The sequence below is a fragment of the Equus asinus genome, chromosome 27 (genome assembly GCF_041296235.1).
Source record: "Equus asinus isolate D_3611 breed Donkey chromosome 27, EquAss-T2T_v2, whole genome shotgun sequence".
NCBI lineage: Eukaryota > Metazoa > Chordata > Mammalia > Perissodactyla > Equidae > Equus > Equus asinus.
The window spans coordinates 31,253,338-31,276,280 of record NC_091816.1 but is presented as its reverse complement, the minus strand read 5'-3'; the positions used below and the strand labels follow the sequence as shown (position 1 = coordinate 31,276,280).

The 22,943-nt window shown below is 36.2% G+C and overlaps 1 long non-coding RNA gene across 1 annotated transcript in view; it reads right to left on the bottom strand.

Moving 5' to 3' along the window:
* The window catches only part of LOC139042293 (uncharacterized), a 28,969-nt gene extending 7,342 nt beyond the window's left edge, over positions 1-21,627 (bottom strand). The window contains exons 1-2 of the long non-coding RNA XR_011498849.1: positions 21,519-21,627; positions 5,710-5,865 (exon numbers count right to left, since the gene is read on the bottom strand). This is a non-coding gene — a long non-coding RNA (uncharacterized lncRNA). The remainder of the gene's footprint in view (positions 1-5,709; positions 5,866-21,518) is intronic.
* Between the last annotated feature and the right edge of the window lie 1,316 nt (positions 21,628-22,943).

The window sequence follows — 22,943 nt, the reverse complement described above, 5'->3', positions numbered from 1 at the left end:
TAACTTTCCCTTGTTCCCCTCAGTGAGAAGAGAATGAGCCATCTCTACCCACTGTGCTGGGACTGGAGTACATTCAGATGCACATATAGCGCCTAGGCTTTGAGTCTTTCTTTTCATATTTTTTCAGACAGCTTCAGTCCAAATCAGGTTCTGACTCCTCCTGAGATAATTCCTAACGTTTCTAAATGAGTTTCAAATTCCCCTATTCCACTATCAATAATGAGCACCTCATTTCACAAAGGGGTCAGTTGGTCACGCAGATGCTCATTGCCTAACTGTATTTGGTTTCATTTGAAATATTTTTAAGAACCATAGAAAAGGAATGGCTTATTTAGAAATCAGGGAGTAAACACAACCCTACAATTGCGATGTCAATGGGGGGGATTAAGAAAAGTTAAAGTAACACCAGTACTAGAGTTACAGAAAGTAACGTTCTAGAGTTATTTCACACTCTCTCCCTGCCTCAAAAGAGTATGCATTTTGCTTCACTGAGGTGATTATGAACTCCATTTTTAAAATCACTTTTAGAGTCTTTTGAATATTTCCTGTGGTAATAGAAATTTGTTCTTGGAGGATAGACTTTAACTTAGGGAACTGCCCAAAAGACAGAACTAGCCCAATGAATGAGGTGGGTGATCACGGCAGGTGATACCAATTCAGGTTACCCAATAAAGGAAAATGGAAAACATTTTCTCCATGTGCTTTTTTACACTATATCATCTGTAGGCTAATACTGTAACTTTACAAAATACCTTCTTTAAGAGGGTGACTCTAGATTGATATGTTTTTTTCTCTTCTCATACAGGTTCTATGTGTTGTGGTCTTCTTTATGCTTGTTTGCATGGAATTATGTACCTACATAACGCAGCTGGAGCTGGGTCTCATAAACTTCCTGGAATTCCAGCTCACTTCAATCAAGCATTTAATTCATCAAATTAAGATAACTAAATTGTGCTTTTGCTTTGCAGAATACTAAAAACGAAATAGCTTCTATATTAATAAAAACATTTGAAATGATTTTGGAAATGTTAAATTACCTGTGAGTGTGCAAACTAGATTTTAAGTTCAATTCTAGATGGTCTCTTCCATTTCTTCGGTGGTTCCTAGAACACGGGTTCAATTAAAGCTGCCTGATGGTGAAAAATCAACATATTCCAAATATGCAGGCGAAGCTTTCCTTCGTAGGGCAAGAGAATTGCTCTGCTTCTTGGCCTCAGCCATTGCTTTGTTTTCACTTTTTTTCCCCCAGGTTCACACTTGAGACACATTTTAGTGCTTGTGTGACCACCACCTATTTCCTGTTATTGTGTTTCTTATTATAGGCTGCCCTCCGTGGAACTCTTATCTTTCCATCATCTCCTAGTCCTTTTAGTTGAGATGAATTTGCCAGAGGCAGGGAAAGGCTGAATGGACTGTTCATATCTGAAAGGGGACCACACCATAGTCTATTAAAATAGAAGATGACTATCCAACGCGCTTACCACTGTGTTGTGGTTTTATTGTTGTTTGAACTGCAAGCCAGAATGGAACTTTTTTAATTTCAAAGATTTTTATTATTTTTTTCTTCTAAGTCTTTTTTTTTTTTTTAATCTAAGTTTGGACCATAATGTGTCGAGAGATCTCTTTTACATTATTTTTGGCTAAAACCAGAAACAAATTGTGTTGAAAAATATTATGAGAACTCCTCTCCTTCTAAGATTTCTAGCCCATCATAGTAGACTCCAGAGGTTTGGATTATTCAGATAAACCTTAGAAAAACATCCACTGTTTTAGACTATCTGCTTAACCAAATCCCAACCCTGAACTTCTAGAGGTTTTCTTATCTAGAATGAACTCGCTGTATATTACGAGACTGACTTGAAAGAGCGGCCAATGAGCTACTATTTATATATGAAGGAAACCTAAATGCCCCTGGTTACGCTTTTAATAACATGGCTAAGCAAAAGTCATGTTCATGTACATTTCTAGGGCCAATACACATTTAGCAAGATCCCTGTCTCTTACACAATTAAAATGTGAAATATATGACTGAATTAACCTGATTATTCCATAATAACAAAAAATTGTTATTTTTATCAAACTCTAGTCATTTTGATATTAATTATTAAAAAAACTTACCTAGTGAAAACTTGGATTCTTAAGTTTGGAGGAACAAGCAACTTTTAAAATTTCTTAGTTTATGAACAATGGTAGCAATGAATTCAATAAACACTTTCTGAGAATCCACTCCATTTTGGGTGTTACAACTGGCATTGAGGATAATAGGCCAAAAAGACAATATTGCTGCCACAAAGAATTCTGTCTAATCTGAGAGACAGTCAAATGAACACACATTTCAATGAAAATGTCCTGTGAGCTTTAACACAGTTGTGGAGAAGGCTTTGTGGGAACACAGAGATGGGCACATCTAAGGGGCAGGTGACACCTTCACTTAAACTACACAGTGCTTGCAAGATGTGCACTAGATCCTGAAGGTGAAGTATGAACTTTCTCCATAGTGGGAGGGTCAAAATGTGGAGACAATGAATTTTAGGAACTATATCTTCTGCCAGATGATGTTAGAAAACCAGATGCTGTCATTTTGTATATCTTAACATTATCTTGTACTTACGTTATACTGTATGTTATATACACTCTTAGGACCTGAGTTTTTCATGAGCAAGATTGGGAAAGTGATAGGTTTTTTTTGTTTTGAGGAAGATTAGCCCTGAGCTAACTACTGCCAATCCTCCTCTTTTTGCTGAGGAAGACCAGCCCTGAGCTAACATCCATGCCCATCCTCCTGCACTTTATACGTGGGATGCCTACCACAGCATGGCTTTTGCCAAGCGATGCCATGTCCACACCTGGGATCCGAACCTGAGAACCCTGAGCCACCGAAGTGGAATGTGCGCACTTACCCACTGCGCCACCAGGCCGCCCCTGTGATAGGATTTTTTAAAGACTGAGTTCGTTAATACACATAAAGCACTTAGAACAGTGCCCAGAATATAGCAATCTAATATATGTTAACTATTATTAGCTATTATTTTCATGTTTGTCCATTCTCACGGATAATGCCACATAACAAAAGGCAGGGTGGTCGATCAATTCATTCATTATTCCAAATATTTATTAAGCACTTACCATGTGCCAGGCATTGGGCATTCAAAAGTGAAAAGATCAAGTATCTGCTCTCATGGAACTTAAAATTCAAATAAATCATCAAACAAACAATATAAATTCAGTGATCAATCAGCCCTGGATGAGCATGGCAATGCTTGAGAACGGAGAGGACTTTCACATACTGTCATCGTTGAGGCCTTCCTGGAAGAAGTGACAGCTTGAATGTCAAAATGAAGCCCATCTTGTAAAGACCCGAGGTAGGAATAAGCTTGGCATGTTCTAGAAATAGCCAAAGACCATTGGATTCAGAATAGAGGGAACGGCAGGATGAGAAACAGGAGCTGAGGCTAGAGAAACAGGCAGAGGCCAGATCATGTACAACGAGCGAGGGATGGTCAGAAACTCGAATTTTGTTCCAAGTGTAATGGAAAGTCTCTTCAGAATAAGGCGCAATCAGCCAGTCTTTCAAAAACTCCTCCTCCACCTCCCTCTGCCAACAAGCACTCTGCTAAAAGTGACTCACCTGAAGTGTCCATGGGTCCTTCATGCGCTTCCATTCCCCTTCAAAAGGTAAAGCCATCCTGTTATCTAGAAACCTTGGAGGAATGTATCTTTATTCTTCCTTCTAAACCTAGTCTGCCATTTTACTTTGATCAAATCATTTGAGTATGCTTCCTCCCACTTATCTCTAATACCACAGCCTTTTCCAACAACAAGATGGGTAAAACTCATCCTGGTCTCAGGCACTGAATGAGGCTCCATGGTTCAAGAGTGAAAAAGACAATTCTCACTCCTAAGAAGCTCATGGCCAAGATGGGTAAAGAGGCCTCAAGAGATAGAGTGGTGAGTGTAGTGATTGGGATAAGTGCAGAGAGTGCTGGGGAGCTTGTGGGAGGACCACATTCCCCGGGCACACTCTTTGGGGCTTTCCAAAGGAAGGGATGGGTGAGAGTTATCAAGCAAAGAGAATGCATGTGAGAAAGTGGGAAGGCAGAGGAGTTTTTCCAGCAGAGTGAACAATCTTGAGAAAGAATCCAGAGGCCAGGGAACACAATGTTTTCCTGAGAAAGAAAGTAGTTCAGTGTGACTTGAGATGGGACCAACCTCCTTAATTTAGCTCAAATTCTTCTGTCACTTCTACTGCTTCAAACTTCTCTTGATCTTTCTTTCTCCAGGATCCATGCTTCTATCATTGGCCACTACTGCCATTATTGTCAACCTACTCTTTAATAGCTAGGTGGCTTTTGGCAAGATATTGACTCTGCATATTACTCTCCCCACATTTAAAGTGGGGGTACAAATTTATATGTCAAGGGCCAGCCCCTGGTGGAGTGGTTAAGTTCACGCACTCTGCTTTGGTAGCGCAAGGTTTCACTCGTTCGGAACCCAGCCACAGACCTAGTACCACTCATCAAGCCATGCTGAGGCAGCATCCCACACAGCACAACCAGAAGGACTTACAACTAGAATATCCAACTATGTACTGGCGGAGTTTGTGGGGAAAGGAGGAGGAGGAGGAGGAGGAGGAGGAATAAACCGAGAAGATTGGCAATGACGTTAGCTCAGGTGCCAAACTTTAAAAAAAAAAATTCATATGTCATGGTGAGATTATGAGAATTAAATCCACACGTCATGGGGTGGATTTATAATTAATCCATGGGTCATGGGGATGGATATGGCTGGCAAAGCAACTGGCATATAAAAAGTGATCAACAAACCTTAGTCTAGTTCCCTTCCTCAGTTGTTTTTGAGAGAACGTATTGGTTGCTCAAATTCCTCAAAATACTAACATTGCTTCCTATTGTATTACTTACTAAGGTATTACAATTACTTCCTATTGTATTGCTTCCTAATGTATTACTTACACTCTTTCTATATTTCCCTTAAGCTCTCTGTGCCCTTATACCACTCTTGTGCACATCTTGTGTATCCCTTGCTCAATCAGAATCTGCACCTTGACTCCTTTTTTGAAAGCACTTAGCTCCTCTATGTAAACCTTCTTTCAGGGTTACAAAATCCTATTCACCATATTTTTAAAGCCATTTTCTTCCTTCATTGCCTTTCATAGGTAATTTTCTATGATGTATGATGGGAAGAGAAATTGTGACTTCTTGCAATATATAGCTTCTTTAAATCTGACACTTCATAAATCAACTCTGATAAGCCTTTCCTTTTCTGAAAAATGAGATTGAGATATATATATAATTTTTCTTTTTTTCTCCATTAGCTAACTATTTTTGATGATTAAAACGAATAATACCTCTAGAGATATTTTTCCTATTCTTTTTGTCCATCAACTCTTTGAGGAAATAAAAAGTAAATGAGGTCACCTTGGGCCCAAGTTTACTGAACACATACCTATGGAGTGATTGTCATGTTCACACCCTGTATAAAGCTTTGTGGTTGAGGGCTTGGTGTTGAATTTCCTGCTTTTCTGGAAAGCTTGTGGCAGATGAGATACAAGGTATTAGTCAGGACCATTCAAGGATCTGTTGACTTGGAAACCGGCAAAGACAACCTAGCTGGCTTGTATAACATAGCCTCAAACTAAAATATTAGTAAGTGTAACAACATATCCCAAGCAAGTTCTACTATGCTCATTACCTCATTTTGCCAGCTGTTTTCCCCTATCCTTTTTGGCACGAGGATCTTTAATGACGTATTTTGTTCCACACCTTAAAGGATAATTGCTGGCAGTCGGTCTCTCATTATAGAACTCTCTTGTCTCTCAAAATAGATGATCCTTGTTCAGCTTTTTAACTGCAAATGTGAACGGGAGATATTTGAATTTTGGCATAAATGCCCCATAATCTTCTCTTCTGCTTTACTCTCAGAAGGTGAGCCCACATGTACACAAGAGGAGAAAACTAAAATCCTGCCAACAGTACTAGTGAACAGCGTTTAGTAGTAGCACACATCGTATCTTACCCCCCCTTTGGTTTGGGGGATCTAAAGTTTCATTTTTACCTCATTTTAGGGAGCTGGTTTGGATGGAAGTCACATACAAAATGAACCGTCTCCAACATCTACATCAGGAAGTAACTCTAGCTCAAGATAAAGGTCACTGGTGGGGCAACAGGCTTTCATTGCTTATTTTGGCCTCTCTTTCCTGTCCTAGAGACCATTTGGAAGAGCTACCAGTGACTTATCGTTTATAAGCGTTAAAGGTTGAAATAAAAGCTATTGCATGTTGATTAGCACTTCCCCGGATGAAGTATACAAGTGTCATGTAAAACAAAGTGGACTGTGCTCATGATAGATTAGAATGGACATTCCACTGGGGTATCCTTGAGCCAAGACAACAATGCTTTGGCCCCTCGTTGCTCATGGAAACTTGTAATTGGTTGTTTCATACCAGTTGCCAATTATTGCTCTAAAGAACAGTCCCTTGAAGGAGAACTTAGAAGAGTTCATGCGTTTCTAAGGCTGAAATTTATTTGAACTGTATCGTGTCTAGCATTTTACCCATTGAATTTATTTTGAAGCCTCATGGGCTGTTTAATGGGAGATTATATTTGAAGAGGTAAGAGTATAACGTGGAAATCTGAACAATTCACCATCTTCAAAAATAATCATTTAACTACACCATTTGAAAGGCATTAGAATGCAATATTTACAAAAGGCGCATTTTTCAGATTTAGAATGATTAAATATCTTAAGTGAATTATAAAAAATATCTGTTGATAGTTATATTGATTTTAAGATTATTTGGTGAAAAGCTTTAAAGTAGTTTATGTAGGTATCAAAACCCTTATTGAAAATTATCTTTATTTCTCATATGGTAATATTTTCAATTCTCCATATTTGGAAAGGAACAAAAAGAGATAAATGGGTTACATTGGACAAAGATGTTGGAAATAAATACTAATTTTAAATCTATTCTAATTTGTGAAGTGTTTGTTCCACCGGCCATGTCTTCCTGAAATTTCAAAGAAATTCAAAATATTTGTAAAAAATTAAAAATACCAATAGAAACAAAATTGAATAATTAAAGAGATCAATCTAATTTCATCTAGTGCCTAACTGAACCAGGGATTTTTAAAAATGACAGCATGAAATCCTATACAGTATTTTTCAAAAATCAGGTAAGTAGCTATGTTCTGTATTTGTCATCAAATTTGTATGTAAATATAATATGATAGAAATTGCTGGAATAAGGTTTGTATAGATTTCAGTACTCTGTGTTTGTGAACATAGACTATGAGAAAATGTCTTTCATTCGTCTGTATCTATGTTCATTCACTGATTAAATAAATTTTATTAATATGAAAGACACTGGAGGAATACATTGATGTTTAAGCCAATGGCTTGCATAAAGGATACTCTAGAAGAACTCACAATTGTTTAAACTGTGGTCCTTCATTTTCAAGTTACTTTAAAAACTAATTTAATGTATTTTTTTTCTTAGAAATTATGTTTATAATAGAGAGTTTAAATAATACGTGTAAAGAAGAAAACATCACCAATATCTCTCACTGGTCACAACATCATGTATATAGATTTTCAGTCTTTTTAGATGCAGGCGTCTGTCTCCAGATGTTCTTTGTTGTAACATAAAGGTTACTTCTCAGAGAGCTCTTGGTGTTCTGATTAGGTCTGACCTGTTACCATAGTCACCTGATTATGCATCACATTCCGTAATTTTATTTATTTGTGTACTTTTTAACATTTGGTCTCTCACACTATAAATAAAGACGGCACGAGTTGGGACTATGTCTTCTCTATTTTTATCTTATTCCTAATATCTTACATAGTCGTTCACACAAGTACATATTCAGTAATAGCTTCCATATGGACTTTAATTGTAATAAAAAAGAAAACAAACTACCACCATACACCCACCCACCCACACACACACCCCTCCTCAGGTTGATGTTTGATGGATACTTCTTTACAATTCTAGAGTCACGGGCAGGAAGTGGACATCTTCATACTATTGAATCTTTGCATGTATATAAATATGACCTGTCTTTTTATTCACTTAATGCATTTTTTTGTCCCTCTGTAAAGTTAATTTTCTTTACTTGAGTCCCACACACTTCTACTTAAGTATTTTGTGTCTCTTGTTACTACTTTCTTTGGGACTATTTCTTATTATTCTTTTAAACAATTTTTATATAAATTAGCATTAAATTATTCATTTCTATTTAATTTTTTTGTTGGCCACTAATCTCTTTAGTCCAGTCTGGAAGTTTTTAAATTTGTTGATTTTTTAAAGAAAATTTGATTGTTGTATTGAAATGTCTCTTCATTCCTGGAATACATTATCCTGTCTTGTTATTATGTTAAAAAATATTTTACTACATTCTACTGACATTTTATTTATGGTTTTTGCATCTGTCTTGAGACAAACCGTCACAGAGTTATCTCTATGAGGGTTGTTATAAACATCAAGCTGGACCAGAGTGAGTTGAGATAGCAGATAGCTTGTGATCTGAGAATTCTGGAGGTGAGAAGGGACCTCCGTGGCTGGTTTTCAGCATAGAAAACTCACACTTCTGCTGAATATTAAGGAATGAAAAAGAATTTGGAAATTAGACTATTTGAAGCAGAGGATGCCATGATTCTCACTTTCAAGATGTTAGCTGTACTCTGCTAACCCTCTCTGATCCTCTCAAATATTCAGTTAAACTCTATCGCATACAATAGGTTTGGATATTACTTGATGAAGTGAAGAGAAAAAATTATAGTCCTTCTTTGGGTCAACACAGCGGGAAAGATAATATGGAAGGCAAGAGGCAAGTGTGATGCAGAATTCACCAGGAATAGGGAATTGGAACAAGAGGAGAGTGACTGTAAGATCATGAAACCATCCTCCACTCCATCCCTCCGTAGTACAGAGGACGAGAGCTAGAGAATCAGGCATCTCAAGACAGATGTTGTTTCCCTCATTGTTGTTTAGTTCTCTCTCTGCTCAAGCATTGTTTCTTTAAATTTCAGCTCCCAGATACTTGACAACCTCTTTAAAAAATTCTCCCTTGCTGCCTTTGATCTTAATTGATTAAAAAACAACTTTCGTATTTAAGTTAGCCTAAATCAATCACATTTAATTTAGCCTAAATCAAATTTATGGAAACTTCTTTACCAATAAAGTAATAGACTCATATTAATAAAAGAAAGCACACAACAAGGATCTAAGAACATTGAAGAATTTTGTCTGAAAGGGGTAAGTATAATCAAAACAGATTCTCGTCTTTGCTCTGCCATCTGTTAGCTTTGAGACTTTGGGCAAATTACTCACCCTCTCTGTGCCTCAGTTGGCTTATTCGTAAAATGGTACCAGCAATGCCCAGGGACATTTGTGCTGTGAGGTTAAATGAGATAAAGTTTACAAAGCATGTAGCAGAGTGCATGGCACATAGTAACTACTCAGGAAAAGTTAGTTCATGTTTCTCCATCTGGACTAAATATAGTTGCTGGTTTTTTAAAAAGAGTTATCCACAGGAAGTAAAATGGAGCTAGTAGAGAAAAAAATAAACTGTGAAATTTAAAGTTATAAAGCCAAGTACTTAATTAAGAGTAAACTGTGGGCAGAGAATACAATTATATATAGAACATAAACTCTAAGATATGGGTTCAAATTATTTATGGATAATTACATTTAAATAATCAACGTCAAATTTTCCACTCAAATATATCATGTATATATTATTGTACCCTGAAATATAAATTGGGCATTTCTGAGAAGTTTGGTTGCTCTTAGCTTTTTAAAGTGAAAGGAAGCGAGCCACATTAATGACGCAGTTAGAGTTAACAGGGCAAATTGTCAGTTCCCATACCTACCCCCAGCTGTGGCAGTTAATGCCAGAACCACACATTCTAAATTACTTTTCTTTTCTTCACATTGCTATTTCTGAGGTTGTAAATGGGCTTCTTTCCCCATAAGTCTTCAATATCTGCAAAGCATATTAAAATCTTTATTTTCAATTTTTAACTTAAAAGCTTTTCATAAATATAGCTCACTATCAAGTTGCATTACTTAATTTATATTTTGTTGTCTTATTGACACAAATTTTTGGGCTTTGCTGACTAACTCCTGAATGTGTTGCCATCAACCGATGCTAATATTTTTCCTATAATTATCTCTAAAGTTATAATTTCAGCCAATAATATGGTCATATTCATTCTTAATAAATTAACGACACTGGGGAGTCAATATTGACATTACAGCCAGATATCAATATGTTTTATTTTGACAAATGACACACAGGGTCTTAGAAAAGAGAAATTTCCTAGCTTTCATCTGGACAAATAGATTTAAAAACTTAAAATTACTAAAATGCTCCTTTACTAAAGGTGAAAACAATCAGAAATTTCCAGAGGTAAAATCAATTGCTGTTCACCCACATGCTTATAATAATCTAGATCAATGTATTTCTATATTTAATTTGTAACTCTCTCCCCAGGGCTTTATGTTTTCAACTTTTCATTTGCTTGAAATCCTTTTGACACCCAAGAAGTTTCACATATAGGAAAATGAACTGAGACTTTTTAAAGGATACACACAGAGACTTCCAAACTGTGGGTTTACTGAGATGAAAGACTGCTTAATTCTCTTTTAAGAGAAATTTCCCCATTCATTCCTGTTCCCTAATTGCACATATTTGAAAAATCAGGCCCAAGAAAAACTGTGTGTCCATTACCTCTCCATCTTTAACAATGATTCTTATAAATGAAATTTTTTCCTCCAAACAGATGGTTGTCCATTCTTTCCTCTATTTTGTGTTATTTAATATTTTTAAGGCCTAGAACTTATGACCTCACTTTGATCACTTTTCATTTTCAAAGGTTTGGGATTGAGGCTCCACAGAAAACTGAACACAAAGGCTCTTCTATTACTTCCTGATCAAAGTATCATCTCAAAGTTAACTACCATTGAATTTCAAACACAAATATAGAAAAAAGGAATAGATCTGATACCATCATTGCTGCCTAAAAGAAAAGAGAAAACAGCCTTTACAACAGACGCAAACTAGACAATTAAAAATTAAGTTCTCTATTTCCCCACACTGCCTACTACTTGCTCCCTTTTGGAAATGTACCTTAGCCTCTTTATTTTGCCCTATGAGGTTTTTCTGTCTTAAGAATTCTTTTTTCCTCATTAATTGCCCTTCCTTCTCATCACATGGATTAGAGTCCCCAGCTGCCCCCCCCTTTTCTCCCTGGTCTCTTTCTGTACCACAGAGTAATGAACTTGGGTAATTCATAAATAGTGACATAGAAAAAAAAAGACAGAAAATGTACATCTTTTATATCTCATATAGCTCCACATTTTATGCAGATGACATATTTCCAAATAAGAGTCACATGATTTTCACCCAATTCCGCTGCTTTAGGATAAATTCATCAGACTATTTTAACAAACAATATTTCAATTTAAAATGTACCTGCACAAATGTGGGCAAATATGCCCACATTCCACAGTTGATCAGTGTTCTGATTTATTTCAGTGCTAAAATTTTAACTCACATGAAATAGTCCTGAGTAAGTTGTTCCAAAATGTTGATTTTGATTTGCTGTTTCTGTCCAATTTAACAGAAAAAGAGAGGATGGAATAGTAAATCCTACTGAATCTTCAGCAATGGAGAGGACAGTAGGATCTCAGTTTCATTTAGGCTGTCGTGTTGATGGATTAGGTTATGTTATACATGGGTTATGTGCCAAATGATGTCTTTTGATTCTGATTCCAAGGAAAACAGCAGGAATCTTGAGTGCTGAAAGTCCTCAAGGAGCTGTTATTTCTGGCCCTTTGATAGAAATAAAGGGAGACTCATAGCTAAAGAACATCAAAGTGTCTCTATCAACTTCACATGTAGTTTACTCCTCTGATGAGACCTAATGTGAAGAGTTAGAGCTGGTTGTGATTCAATGGAGTTTGACAAAGTTTCTGTGTGTCCCATTAGCTATGAGGCTTCTTTTTCTGCATCTGAGTTGCTGGGATGTCTGCAGTCAGGTCTGAGGGCAGCCTGAGAGGGTCTCAGGCACCTCCCTGTAGCATGGGAAAAGCAGGCAAACATTCCTGAACACCCCAATGAGTACACGGAAGTGGCTGAGCAGACAGTTGAAGGGCTGGCATAGAAGCTGAGGAGCACGTTGGAACATGGACCTAACAACTGGAGGCCACGCAGGGACATCAATATCAGCAGAAGAGGCAGCAAGGCAGGTGTCAGTGCTCAAGGCCAGAGGGACAGGTCTGCAGGGGCCAGTGAGGGCCCAGAGAGCACCAGAGAGTCTCCTCTCCTTCGATAACAGGACCATGGATGAGCTACCTCTGGAACCCAGATCACGCCCAGGGAGAAGAGTTAGAGATGTGAGGAGGAAAGCTTCCTGAATTGACAGAGGGGATACCACAGAGTGATCAACTCGAGTTGATAGAATTACCTTGAATATATGAGTAAGGTATTTTACTACCAAGAGGATTGGAATCTCATGACCTAACTTTAATTACAGACAAATAAGGTTTTGTCTTTGTACAGTTGGGCATGTGACCATGTCAAATACCAATATCATGCTTCACAATGTGCTCTGCATGCAGAAGGCAGATCTCCTGTTTCATAGTAGAGGACGGAATTATTCCCTTTCATTAATCTAGGTATATACCAGTCTGTAAGTTTATAATGAGAAATGGCTTTTGTTCTTCAGGATTTTTTTTTTCAAAAATATAGGATTTATAACATAGACACTTTTTAATTTGTGTTTCCATTCCATCCTCATTCAGCTAGATTTGAATGAAAGCAAAACAAAGTGAGGTATCAAATAAATATATTAACGCCACATTTTTGAATATATTCTTTCATGGCATAATTCTAACTTTCGCTGGTGACATTGATATAGAGGTCAGATTTACTGAGAGGTATCATTCAGTCTTTGAAGTATCACCCAAACGTGTAAGTAAGGTCTTTGTCCACTAATGAGCATTCTTTCTTGTTACTGATTTTGTAAAGCCTTGCACTGTGAATGGACCGTCAATCAACTCACAGCTGCACTGAGGCGTCAGATGGCCGTATCCATGGCGACATGCCAACAATGGCGACACGAATTAATCCATTTGTGTGGAATTCTCAGTGAGAGTCCACTTTCATCTTTCAGAGACCACTGTTAGGAAGTCTGATGGTAATGTAAAATGCTGAGCAAAAGCAAAATAGTGACGGACTCTCCACAGGACCTTCTTCCTGTAAACAGTGGGGCTTCTTTTCCTTTTTATCTACTAGAGATGACAGAGAACAGTTGGGGATTTATATTGCCACCATAATGTTCTTTTAATAAAAGTTACATTAATTTAATGCTCACATGTAAGCTCCTTTTTCACCTTCTGTCACCAATGCTATCTAATCAGCCCTGAAAATAAGTACAATGATTTACACAGTGGTACAAAATTAAAAAGCAATCTTTTATCTTGCTGTTTTATTGCTAATAGTATTCATATAATATATAACATGAGAGATACCTCCAACATCAGATTTGGAATTGTTAGCTTACTGTGTTCTACGAATAGATCAAGCTAAGTCTTTGTCTTTTAGAAAAGCTAAAAAAAAAATCACTGAGTGTCTTCTTTCCTTGTCGGAACCTTGCATTAGTCCTGTATCTAGACAAGTCTTATCTTCAATTACCATATCTTAAAAAGACATGTTATTTTGTCTGGTGTTAGGATGAATTTATGTAAAGCCAAATTACACATTATATTGTCAAAATTATTTGATAAACTATTGAAGCAAGATAACTTTTCACAAACTGAACATACATGGCAGGTACTACCTTTTAATTTGGAATTTACATTCGTTACCCAAAGATATTCAAATGAAAGCAAAAAGTGATGTTTTATGTTTTCTTGTTACTCTTAGCTTGGGGAAATGAGTTGTATTTTCACATACATAGATGAAAAGAATTATTTTCTATCATGTAGTTCATAGCTTTTACAAGTCTTCCAACTCTTTGAGAATCTAACAAAACCTTTAGATCTCTATGAAAAGTGCACATTTGTATGCTGTATAAATTTGCTTACATTTTTAGGTGACTCATGCAACATAGGTTAAGAAGTTGTTGGTCAAATTAGTATTTAAAGTTTCCTCTTAAACATTCAATCAAGAATTCCAGTTTTAGTCCCAACATAGGAGAGCTTAGAAGTCGTCGCTTCCATACTGACAGTAAGAAAATGTTGAACAAATTGAAAATCAATGACTTTTCCTGAACTAATTAAAGAACTGAAGTTTCAAGGCCAACTCCCACCCTGAAAACCAGAGAGATAGATAAGTCTAGAGGGTCATAGCTGAGATCCACTTCCTTCAAGTAGAACGGCTAGAGCCGTAAACCGGTAGGAAGACTTGAGTGGTTCTTCTGAAGAGTCACTGGAGGCTCAGAGTAGACTAGCTTGAGGCCTAAAAACTCCTGGGGACTGCAATCTTTAGAGGTTTCCAAACTTTTCTGTGCTTATTTCAGAAACTTATCAGCTTCTTATGGTGAAGATCCAAAAAAGTTGCTCTCATGGAGAAAGGGAAAAATAATCCCTAGAAAATACCCCTAGAGTGTTCTCTGTAACAAAAGCCTACTACACCAGGGAAAAGACTTTACCAGAGCCATATCCCAGCCAGAAAAGACATTCCCCCTTCTCTAGCTCTGTAGCCTTCTTGTCTTATGGAAGGTGGAGAAAAAAGATATACCACTGGGAAAACATCTGTGAAGGTCACAGCTCAGAGAGATACACAGACTAAAAGACTGAGGTTTCATACTAAGATTATAGAATGCACCCCCCCACACACATAGCTGGCAACCACATTAGTCAGGGTCCCTTGTAATAGTGAATTATAGCTAAAAGAATTGGAAGACATGGACTCTTTCTGAGGAGGACTACTTAGGGGAGCTCAACAGCAAGAGAGGAAACAAAACAAGGACAATAGCTGTTGCCTTTGGCACCTACCCCTACAGTGATCATCAAATAAAGCCCAACTCCTAGCCAGATTAATGTACATCCTCACACTAGAGGTCTACTTACCTCAGTTTCTATTATCCAGTGTATCATATCTGGCTTTCAACAAAAAATTATAAGGCATGATAAAAGACAAGGGAAAAACCACAGTCTGATGAAACAAAATAATCATTGGATCCAGATTCAATGAGAACACAGGCATTGGAATTATTAGGCAAGAAATTTTCCATAACTACAGCTAATAAGTTAAAGACTCTAATGGAAAAAAATGTACAGCATTCAAGAATAGCTAAGTAATGTAAGAAGTGGTGGAAACTGTAAGAAAGGATCAAAAGGAAATTCTAGAAATAAAAACACTATAACAGAATTGAGGAAAACCTTTCATAGGTTCATCAGTCGACTGGGCACAGCTCAGGAAAGAATCAGTGAAGTCAATAGAAACATTCCAAATTGAAGTGCAAAGAGAAAAATAATGAAAAAGAAGTGGAACAGAACTTCAGGACAATTACAAAAGGTATAATACAGGTGTAATTGAAATACTGGAAGGAGAAGAAAGAAAGGATCAGAAGAAATATCTGAAGTAATAATGGCCAAGAACTTTCCCAAATTAATGGCAGACATTAAACCACAGATCCAGTAAGCTCAGAGAACACAAATCAGGGTAAATAAAATTTTTAAAAAGGGAGCTAGCCCAGTCGCATAGTGGTTAAGTTTGCATGCTCTGCTCAGCACCAAGAGTTGACAAGTTCAGATTCCAGGCGCAGACCTAGCACTGCTTGTCAAGACACGCTGTGGTGGCGTCCCACATTAAATAGAGGAAGATTGGTGCAGATGTCAGCTCAGCAACAATTTTCCTCAAGCAAAAAGAGGAAGACTGACAATAGGTGTTAGCTCAGGGCCAATCTTCCTCACACACACACACCCACACACAAAAGACACTCAGGCATATCATATTCAAAGTGCAAAAACCAAAAACAAAGAAAATTTTGAGAGAAGCCGGAATGGGGAAAAACACTTTATCTGTATAGGAACAAAAATAAGATTTACAGTGGAATTCTGCTCAGAAACCATGCAAGCAAGAGGAGAGTGAAGTGAAATATTTAAAATGTTGAAAGAAAAAACTCATTAACCTGGAATTCAATATCCAGTGAAATTATCCTTCAAAAGTGAAGGAGTATAAAGACTTTCTCACACAAACAAAAACTGAAAGATTTCATCCCCAGCTGATTCCTGAAAAGAAATGTTAAAAGAAATTCTTCGGGGAGAAGGAAAATGATGTAAGACAGAAATCAGCTCTACATCAAGAAAGGAAGAGCACTAGCGAAAGAATAAGGAAGAAAAAATAAAATGTTTTATTTTTCTTATTCTTAATTGATCTAAAAGGAAAATGCTTATGTAAAATAATCATGGTAACAATGTATTGGATGACTGTGCATTATGGATAAATTAAATAAGTGACAACAATGTCATATGGGACAGAGGGAGGAATTAGAAATACTCTGTTCCAAGTTACTGGCACTACAATTGAATCAGTCTAGTGTTATTTGAAGGTTGACTTAGATTGATTAAAAATGTATTTTGGAAACTATAGGGCAACCACTGAACATATTGAACAAAAAAGTATAATAATATAATAATAAATATACTAAGAGATTAAATAAAATGGAACCATATAAAATGTTCAATTAAAACACAAAAGGCAGAAAAAGAGGGGAAACAAGAAACAAAGAAAAAATTCAAGGAATAGGAAATAGTAACAAACATGGTAGATATTGAGCCAAATATTTTAATAATCATTTTCAATGTGAATGGTCTAAATATACCAATTAAAAGGCAGAGATTGTCAGAGTGGATTGAGTAAAACCAAAACAAGACCCAATTATATGTTTTCTATAGAAAACCCACTTTAAGTATAAAGACCCAGATAGGGTAAAAGGAAAAGCAAAAACATATACCGTGCCAATGCTAATCAAAAGAAAGAGGAAATATTGTCTTTTTTATGGCTGAGTAGTAGTCCATTGTATACATATACCACATCTTGTGTATCTATTCATCTGTAGAAGGGCATTTGTGTTGCTTCCACATCTTGACTATGATGTTAAGTGAAATAAGCCAGACAAAGACAAATACTGCACGATTTCACTCATATGTGGACGATAACATATACATGGATAAAAAGAACAGATTAGTGGTTACCAGAGGGGAAGGGGTTAGGGGGTGGGCAAATGGGACAAAGGGGTACATATGTATGGTGATGCATAAAAATTAGACTACTGGCGGTGAGCACAATGAAGTGTATTCAGGAACCGATAAACAATAATGTACACCCGAAATCACACAATGTTATAAATCATTATAATTCCAACAAAATTATTTAAAAAAAGAAAGATGAAATAGCTGTATTGACTTCAGACTTCAGAACAAGAAAAATTATCCAAGAATAAAGAAGAATATTACACAATGATAGAGGGGTTCATTTCCCAAGAAGACACAACAATCCTTAAAATGTATGCACCTAACAATAGAGTGTCAAAACACGTTAGGAAAACTGATATAACTGAAAGAAGAATGGGTAAATTCACTATTGTAGCTCGAGGCTTCAACACTCCTCTTTCAATAATTGACAGATCAAGCAGGCAAAATATCAGTAAGGATATATCAACTTGAACAGCTATGGGGCTAGCATTTCTCAAATACTAAAATGAGATAAAGACATTACAAGAAAGGAAAACTAAAGACAAATATCTCTTATGAACATAGATGTAAAAAAGACAAAATAAATATTAAACGAAACCAACAATGAATAAAAATAATTATATACCACAAATAAGTGGGATTTATTACAGGTATGCTAGGCCAGTTCAAAATGCAAAATCAATCATGTAATCTGCCACATCAATAGAGTAAAGAAGAAAAAACATATGATCACATCAATTGAAGCAGCAAAAGCAGCTGAAAAAATCCAACACCCATTCATTATAAAATTTTTCAGGAAACCAGGAATAGAGAGGAACTTCATCAACTTGATAAAGAACGTCTACAAAAAAAATCTACAGCTACTTAATAGTGAGAAACTGGATGCTTTCTCATAACACTAGGAATAAAGCAACGATGTCCTTTCCACTGCTCTATTCAACATCACGCTGAAAATCCCAGCTACTGCAATAATACAAGAAAAGGAAATAAAAACATATACAGATTGGAAAGGAAGAAACAAACACTTTTCATTTGCAGATGGCACAATTGTCTATGTAGAAAATCCCAAAGAAGTGACAAATAAAAAAATCTCCTCAAGCTAACAAATACATACAGTAAGGTCACAGGATGCAAGGTTAATATATAGAAGTCAATTGCTTTCCAATATGAAATACTTAGACATAAATCTAGCAAAATATGTGTAACATCTATATGTGGAAAACTACAAAACTCTGATGAAAGAAATCAAATGACATCTAAATAAATGGAAAGATATCCCAAGTTTAGGGATTGGGAGAATCAAATTGTTAAGATGTCAATACTGCTGAAATTGATGAAGACATTCAATGCAATCCTAATCACAATGCCAGCAAGCTATGCTGCAGGTATCGTCAAGCTTATTCTAAAGTTCGTAGAGAAAGTCAGAAGACCTAGACTAACCAACGCAATACTGAGGAAAAGAGAACAAAGTGGGAGGAAAATACCCAATTTCAATACTTATTTAAAGCAATGGTAATCAAGACAGTGTAGAATTGGTAGGAGAATAGATAACTGACCAATGAAACACAATCCAGTGATCTTTCACAAAGGGGCGGAGGCAGTTCAATGGAAGAAAGGCAGAACTTACAATGAAAAATTTCACGTCAACAAAAAAATGAACGTAGACGCAGATCAGACAACATTTCACAAAAATTAACTGAAAATATATCACAGGCCTGAATTTACAATGCAAGACTAGAAAACTTATATAGGAAGATGTAGGAGAAATTCTACATGACCTTGCATCTGGTGATGGTTTATAGAGACCCAAGACATGAACCATGAAAAAAAATTTTATATGTTGGATTTCATTAAAATGAAGAAAACCTTTTTCTCTGTGAAAGAAACTGTTAAGAGAATGAGAAGACAAGCCAGAGACCGTGAGAAAATATTTGCAAAACACATATCTGATAAAGGGCTTATATCCAAAATATACAAAGAACTCTAAAACTGAATAATAAGAAAACAAACAACCCAATCAAAAAATGGGCAAACGATCTGAAAAGACATCTCACCAAAGAAAATAGATAGAAATTAAGTGCATGAAAAGATGCTGAAAGTCATTTCTCCTTAGAGAACTGCAAATTAGAATAGCAAATGAGATGCCACTACACACCTATTTAGCATGGCTAAAATCCAAAAGTCCTGACAATATCAATTACTGACGAGACTGTGGAGCAAGAGCAGCAATTATTCATTGCCAGTAAGAATGCAAAGTGGTACAGACACTCCAGAAGACAGCAGTTTTGTAAAAAGGTAAACATGGGGGGTGGCCCCGTGGCCAAGTGGTTAAGTTCTCCTGCTGCACTGCAGGCGGCCCAGTGTTTTGCTGGTTCGAATCCTGGGCGCGGACATGGCACTGCTCATCAAACCACGCTGAGGCAGCATCCCACATGCCACAACTAGAAGGACCCACAACGAAGAATACACAGCTATGTACCGGGGGGCTTTGGAGAGAAAAAGGAAAAAATGAAATCTTTAAAAAAAAAAAAAGGTAAACATGATCTTACCATAAGATCCAGCAATCATACTCCTAGGTATTCTTCCAACTGATTTAAAAACTTATATCCTCGCAAAAATCTGCATGCAAATGTTTATAGCAGCTTAATTCATAATTGGCAAAGTCTGGAAACCAAGATACCCTTTAAAAGGTGAATGGATGAACAAATTGTGATACGCCCATACAATGGAATATTATTCAGCAATAGAAAGAAACGAGCTGTTAAACAATGGGAAGGAATGAATAAACTTTAAACGCATACCGCTAAGTGAACGAAGTCAGTCTGAAAAGGCTACATACTGTATAATTCTAATTATATGATGCTCTGTAAAAGGAAAAACTACAGAGATAATAAAAAGATTAGTGGTTGCCAGAGGTTTATGGAGAAGTGAGTGAGGGTTGGAAAGGCGAGGCACACTATTTTGTTTTGTTTTGTTTAGGATGGTAATGATTATGTATGATAATTTAATTGGGGGTACATTATACTAGGCATTTGGCAAAACTTACAGAATCTGGTAGTACAGAGAGTGAACCTTAGTGAATGTAAATTTCATTAAATCATTTTGGAATTGGGGGATCTTGAGGATGAAGTGCAGAACGTGACAAAATAATATAACTATACTACGAGTGTGTGAAACAACCTTACGGAAGTGGTGGGGAAACGGGTGCTGACCCATGTAACTTTGGGAATGAATGGAGTCTATAAGAATAAAGGCAGAAACAGCTGAACATAAGTACTTTACTTGATACAGTTGGTCCCCATGGCGGGTGGGCTCAACAATTCAGATACTATTATACATCTGGAAAGGAACAATTAGGCAAATGGATGGAGAATTACATATATTATCATCACCTTTGGCCAAATGATCGTGATTCTCAGATGGAACCCTGCACTATTTTCTAGCAAACCTCCTGAGTCATTTAAGACACTCAAATTCTAGGCGTGCTTTAATTTAGAGTCTATAACCTCATTGCATCAACCTTGTTAAAACACTTGCACATCTCAAAATAAAAACAATATTTTGCTTTCAGAACAGATTTTGAATTTTCTTATGAAATTATATGGTGATAATATTTTATTTAATATATAACATTAAGATTTTTGAGAAAATTCATGGTTATTTATTAAAAATTATCATAAATTTAGGACTTCTAGTAAGTGAAAAGAATCTAAGTCTCAAACGGTGTTTTAATTTAATGGCATATTAATAACTTTTATTTAAAAAGAAACAATTTTAGTATATTATTTTATAGACATTTGATTAAACATTTGATTTCATTGTAGCATTTTTCTCTCAATAGCCTTAAGTGATAAGTACTATTTTTCAAATGAGAAAACCAAAACACGTAACTCTCTTAAGATAGCATAGTTAAGAAATATGAGAGCCAGGATCTGAAACCCGGGAATCCAGTTCCAGAACTTCACTGTTAGTCAAGACTGTAGGAACATTATCCTCTTGGTTTTTAGATAATTATTGTGGTTCAGGCACCTTGTGAATATATATTTGCCAGCTAGGTGATTCTGCCCAATTATATTACCTGGAAGACCAGAGAACTCTGCCAATATACAAAGAACACCAGTTACATGATATTTCATATAACCTTTAGATAGATAAGATAAACAGTAGTGTTTTTAATTAATAGCATTCCATCTTTAGAGGGCATTTAAGAATTACTGTACTTTATCAATAATTAGTTTTTAAACTCTGAACCAGCCTAATCTGTGTACCAGACACGTTCTTTAAAAGTCCATACCTTGCAATGCGATCTCTGATTCCAGCTTTCCCCCTCACTGTGATCGGTACACAGCACGACACTTCAGACGGTAAGATGCTTGAGTGTAAATTGTTCATCGGGGCTGTTGCTGCATTTGGGGAAATGGGTTTTTTCCTTCTTGATAACAAATGCTTCAGGTTTTGAGTTACTTTGTTTTGACTTTGGTCATGGTAGTGGATTTTGCCCTGGGATGATTGCCAGCGACCATGCACTGGTTCACGCAACATAGATGCTATTTTTACTACTTCTGGCCCACATAGCGATAATCTTTGGCTTTTGAGGTCATGCATGGCGTTCCTCTTGCCTGTTATGTTTACAACATATTGGAATCCACTTTCAAGAAAGAATGTTCATTAACAAGGCATCTGTCATGTTCCAGTAAGGCTGCTTCCCAGTGAATTCCTGAGAGCTGAACAATGTGACCGAAATGTCTTCATGCAGGTAGGCAATCAGTGAGAATTAAATCAGGCTTTTATTGACTTATTTTTCCTTATTTTTATATTATTGTCAAATTTAAAGCGACAGTTATGAAGCTTTACTAACTTCACTAAATTCTAAACTTTTTAAATAATTTAAATGTAAATGTTAGATTATACGTCTGGGAAGCCTCTGATGATATGGACAGGAAGGAGAAATACCATTATTTCTATGGAGTCAAATACAAAATTATAGTTCTTACTAGCTTTTTTTTTTCATTCTTCTATTCCTTATTGTTCTCATTGCTAAGCAAATGAATTCTCTGTGAAATGTGTCTGGAGAAAACTCAAACAGCTCAGCTACTAAAGAAGTCAGTAGATATGTCAGGCACTGAAAGTGGATGGACAGATAACTCGTGACAGGTTATTTGGCTTTAAGGAGTGATTAAAACAGGACTTTTTAATTTTCATGAAGGACGATCAGGAGAAATGGCCTCATGGCAGGAATATGTACAGAAATCAATCTTTAGGCTGCATCCAAAAGTGATTTGGTAAAAGCTATAGATATTGGAATATGTGTTGCTGTGTGTTTTCCTTGAGGAGTATTCTTAAAATTCCCTGAATATGGTGGATAAGAAGTTATGTAATTCTTATTTACTAGTATGTCCAAGCTATAAATTTATAAGCTCTTAACAAGAATTTGGAGTAATTAGAACAAACAAGCCTTAATAGATTGAAAATGCAATATAATGAAATAAATTTCACTTATCCGGAAACCATAGAATAGGATTTTTTATATGTTTACTTCACTATGATTTTATTTTTCATATTTCCCGCACTCATATGAGAAAGAAACAAATGCATGTTATAGCTGAATCAAGAAAGCAGCTTTCATGATGTATCACAAGAAGGAAAGTATGCATTAAACTTAGTTGCCTATGTCTCCTAAATATAGTGTAGTCTAAGGTGATGAAATAATACATTGTAT